Source organism: Heteronotia binoei, chromosome 20, assembly GCF_032191835.1.
Source record: "Heteronotia binoei isolate CCM8104 ecotype False Entrance Well chromosome 20, APGP_CSIRO_Hbin_v1, whole genome shotgun sequence".
Taxonomy (NCBI): domain Eukaryota; kingdom Metazoa; phylum Chordata; class Lepidosauria; order Squamata; family Gekkonidae; genus Heteronotia; species Heteronotia binoei.
Window position 1 is genome coordinate 34145797 of NC_083242.1, and position 5373 is coordinate 34151169.

A 5373-nucleotide genomic window follows, 5' to 3' on the forward strand; every position below is an offset into this window, starting at 1 on the left:
TGTGGGGGGTCAAGGAAGAAAGAGAAGCAACCCACAAGCAGCAACGCTGCCCTCTTTCAAAAGTGTTGCTCTATCAGGTTGCGCGTGGCTGCTCTTTTTTTAAAAAGCACGCACAACAGCAATTCCGCATGCAAAAACACCTCGCTGTAATGCAGACACCAATAGAAGCTGCAATTAGTGGGGCTAGTACAAGTTTTTGCATAAGTGGACAGGCAACGCTCAGAAAGATCTGGCAAAGCAGAAGTATCTAGATATTGGTCGCCCCCCTTTTTGAAGAGCTGGGGAGTTTAAAGAAAAGCAACTTTCCAAATTCTTGGGGGAAATTTTTTGGCTCAAGTCCTTAAGGGGAACCCTCCTGCATTCACAAAGACCCCATATCCAAAGTCCCCCCCTCCAATCTCAGATCCCGCCTTTCCCTCTCTCTGCAGTTCTACCAATCCTGCCTTATGGGCGCCGCCATCTTGCCTAGGCTGGAGGCGGGGACGCCCTTTCAACGTCACAAACGCGTTTTGTCCCCTCGGCGCCGCCGTCGCGGGGCGGGAGCGCGGCGTCCGCCCGGAGCCTCACGTGACCTCCGGGCGGGACCAATAGGGAGCGAGCGGGCCGGCGGCGGGCCAATGGGGAGCGAGCGGGCCGGCGGAGGGCCAATGGGGGGAAGGCGACGCGGCGGCCGCCGCCTCTGAGGTGGGTGAGACGCTCCGGCCGGGGAGGCGACGGCAGGCCCGGAAGGAGGCCCAGCAGCAGCCGCAGGAAGAGCAGGGCCTTCGCCGCGGTGGCGCCCGGGGACCCTCCGGCCATGCCGGTGCGGAGCGCCTCCTGCTGCTGCCCGCCGCCGCCCCCGCCGCCCCCGCCCGGCGCCTCCTCCGCCCGCCTCGAGCCGCCGCCCCCCATCAACACCGCCCAGCCCGGCGTCACCACCAGCCGCCTCTACAGCGGCGCCAAGTTCCGCGGGCAGCAGCGCTCCAAGGGCAACGCCTACGAGGTCGAGGTGGTCGTCCAGGTCAGGCCGCGCGGGGAGGAGAGGAGAGGAGAGGAGGGCACCTCCCCCGTGGCCCTCCCGCCCTGGAGGCTTTGGGGGCGGGGCGCGGGACGGGAGGGTGCCGCAGAGCCCACCCGCCAAAGCAGGCACTGTCTCCGGGGGAGCTGGTCTCTGCCAGCTGGAGGTCTCCAGGGCCCACCTGGGGGATGGCAACCCTGGCAGAAGGCCATAGAGCCCACCCTCCAAAGCAGGCACTGTCACGGGGGAGCTGCTCTCTGCCAGCTGGAGCTCAGTGGTCAAACTGGAGGGCTCCAGGGCCCACCTGGGGGATGGCAACCCTGGCAAAAGGCCATAGAGCCCACCCTCCAAAGCAGGCACTGTCTCCGGGGGAGCTGGTCTCTTGCCAGCTAGAGCTCAGTGGTCAAACTGGAGGTCTCCAGGGCCCACCTGGGGGATGGCAACCCTGGCAAAAGGCTGTAGAGCCCACCCTCCAATGTAAGCATTGTCTCCGGGGGAGCTGGTCTCTGCCAGCTGGAGGTCTCCAGGGCCCACCTGGGGGATGGCAACCCTGGCATAAGGCCATAGAGTTCACCCTCCAAAGCAGGCACTGTCACGGGGGAGCTGCTCTCTGCCAGCTGGAGCTCAGTGGTCAAACTGGAGGGCTCCAGGGCCCACCTGGGGGATGGCAACCCTGGCAAAAGGCCATAGAGCCCACCCTCCAAAGCAGCCACCGTCAAACTGGAGGCCTCCAGGGCCCACCTGGGGGATGGCAACCCTGGCAAAAGGCCATAGAGCCCACCCTCCAAAGCAGGCACTGTCTCCGGGGGAGCTGGTCTCTGCCAGCTGGAGCTCAGTGGTCAAACTGGGGGTCTCCAGGGCCCACCTGGGGGATGGCAACCCTGGCAGAAGGCCATAGAGCCCACCCTCCAAAGCAGGCACTGTCTCCGGGGGAGCTGCTCTCTGCCAGCTGGAGCTCAGTGGTCAAACTGGAGGGCTCCAGGGCCCACCTGGGGGATGGCAACCCTGGCAGAAGGCCTAGAGCCCACCCTCCAAAGCAGGCACTGTCTCCAGGGGAGCTGCTGTCTGCCAGCTGGAGCTCAGTTGTCAAAGTAGGAGACCTGCAGGCCCCACCTGGAGGATGGCAACCCTGGTACAAAGCCACAGAGCCTACCCTTCCAAGCAGCCACTGTCAAACTGAAGGTCTCCAGGGCCCACCAGGGGGTTGGCAACCCTGACATAAAGCCATAGAGTCCACCCTCCAAAGTAGACATTTTTTCCACGGGAGCTGGTCTCTGCCTCAGCAGGGTGCAATGCCCTAGAGCAGAGGTGGCCAAACTCGCTTAACTTAAGAGCCACATAATGTCAGATGTTTGAGAGCCGCAAGACGTCAACATTCAATGTTTGAGAGCCACAAGAGGGAAGGAAGGAAAATAGATGGGGGCTGGGAGGGAGAGGTGGAAAGAAAGCAACTTTAACTTTAAACTCATTCTCCAAGCTGGCTGAAGGGTTTGTTGGAGGCTTTGAGAGCCACGCAATATGAGGCTGTTCAGACACCCAGTATAATCACTTGTCGCTGTTGTTTCATACCGGATTAAAAGTGGCTGATCAGACAGCAACATCTGCCTCCCGGTATTAACTCGTAGTAGCCCCTCCCCCCATCCTTTTCGGAACCAGAGTATTTTGTTACCTGCTCCTTTGCGGTGTTTTTTGAGCTCTCCGGTTTCACCTCGTAGTTTCCCTGTCTGGATAGTTCTCGACCAACTTCCGGATGTCTGAAGGCTGTCCCGGAGCAAAAGGAGCCTCAGATATCCAGTTTACGGTCGCCATTTTTTTTAACTACTGAGCGATATGTGCATAACTGCATAACCACATAATGGTTTAACCTGTGCGCATTAAAGTGGAGGAAAAAACGAACTGCATGGTGCCGTCGTGTGGACGGCAGAAGACAGTTTCACCGCGGAGTGATTCGAATTGCGGTATGGCAGTCTGATCGATAATATCCGGAACAAAGATATTCGGAACAGAACCGGGTCCGCTTAACACGGACTCAACAACTGTGTGAACAGGGCCTGTGTGTGAAAGAGCTACATGTGGCTTCTGAGCCACAGTTTGGCTACCCGTGGTATAGATACATGTGTGTATGTTATATTCATACGTATATTAAAGCATCTTCGAGGTAAACAAGATTTTCATTTTCTTTTAGCTTTGACTCTCAAAAGCTCATACCCTGAACATTCTTGTTGGTGCTGCTAATGCTTGGTTCTAGGTGTTCCGCTGCTGGCCAACACAGCTACTGTCTTAAGTTATTCACTTGTAGATGTGTGGGCATGTGTGCGATTTCTGCACTTGTTTGGTGTAGTGGTTAAGTGTGTGGACTCTTATCTGGGAGAACCGGGTTTGATTCCCCACTCCTTCACTTGCACCTGCTGGAATGGCCTTGGGTTAGCCATAGCCCTGGCAGAGGTTGTCCTTGAAAGGGGAGCTGCTGTAAGAGCTCTCTTAGCCCCACCCACCTCACAGGGTGTCTGTTGTGGGGGAGGAAGGGAAAGGAGGTTGTGAGCCACTCTGAGACTCTTCGGAGTGGAGGGCGGGATATAAATCCAATATCTTCATCTACCTCACAGGGTGTCTGTTGGGGGGGAGGAAGGGAAAGGAGATTGTGAGCCGCTCTGAGACTCTTCGGAGTGGAGGGCAGGATATAAATCCAATGTCTTCATCTACCTCACAGGGTGTCTGTTGTGGGGGAGGAAAGGAAAGGAGATTGTGAGCCGCTCTGAGACTCTTCGGAGCGGAGGGCGGGATATAAATCCAATGTCTTCATCTACCTCACAGGGTGTCTGTTGTGGGGGAGGAAGGGAAAGGAGATTGTGAGCCGCTCTGAGACTCTTCTGAGTGGAGGGCGGGATATAAATCCAATATCTTCATCTTCTTCTTCTAAGTCAGCAGTAGCAATTTGTTGAAAGTGGCCAGAGGTAAAGCTTTGTGTATCTGTCTAGATAGATATGTGCATAGGCATGTCAATGAAGGAATGTGAATAACCTATGAAGAAAGGTTAAAACACTTGGGGCTCTTTGACTTGGAGAAACATCGACTGCGAGGTGATATGATTGAGTTTTACAAGATAATGCATGGGAAAGAGAAGGTAGAGAAAGAAGTACTTTTCTCCCTTTCTCACAATACGAGAACTCATGGGCACTCAATGAAATTGCTGAGCTGTCAGGTTAGAACTGATAAAAGGAAGTCCTTCTTCACCCAAAGGGTGATTAACACGAGGAATTCACTGCCACAGGAGGTGATGGCTACAAGCATAGCCAGCTTCAAGAGGGAATTGGATAAGCATATGGAGGAGAGGTCCATCAGTGGCTATTAGCCACAGCATATTGTTGGGACTCTGGGGCAGTGATGCTCTGTATTCTTGGTGCTTGGGGGGGCAACAGTGGGAGGGCTTCTAGTGTCATGGCCCCACTGATGGACCTCCTGATGGTGCCTGGGTTTTTTGGCCACTGTGTGACACAGTGTGTTGGACTGGATGGGCCATTGGCCTGATCCAACATGGCCTCTCTTATGTGACGCAGAGTGTTGGAATGGATGGGCCATTGGCCTGACCCAACATGGTTTCTCTTATGTTCTTATTTCTGGGGCAGTGATGCTCTGTAGTCTTGGTGCTTGGGGGGCAACAGTGGGAGGGCTTCTAGTGTACTGGCCCCACTGATGGGCCTCCTGATGGCACCTGTTTTTTTTGGCCACTGTGTGACACAGAGTGTTGGACTGGATGGGCCATTGGCCTGATCCAACATGGCTTCTCTTATGTTCTTATGTGACACAGAGTGTTAGACTGGATGGGCCATTGGCCTGATCCAACATGGCTTCTCTTATGTTCTTATGTGACAGAGTGTTGAACTGGAGGGGCCATTGGCCTGATCCAACAGGGCTTCTTATGTGACACAGAGTGTTGAACTGGATGGGCACTGGCCTGATCCAACATGGCTTCTCTTATGTTCTTCTGTGACACAGAGTGTTGAACTGGAGGGGCCATTGGCCTGATCCAACAGGGCTTCTTATGTGACACAGAGTGTTGAACTGGATGGGCACTGGCCTGATCCAACATGGCTTCTCTTATGTTCTTCTGTGACACAGAGTGTTGGACTGGATGGGCCGTTGGCCTGATCCAGCATGGCTTCTTATGTGACACAGAGTGTTGGACTGGATGGGCCATTGGCCTGATCCAACATGGCTTCTCTTATGTTCTTATGTGACAGAGTGTTGAACTGGATGGGCACTGGCCTGATCCAACATGGCTTCTCTTATGTTCTTCTGTGACACAGAGTGTTGGACTGGATGGGCCATTGGCCTGATCCAACATGGCTTCTCTTATGTTCTTCTGTGACACAGAG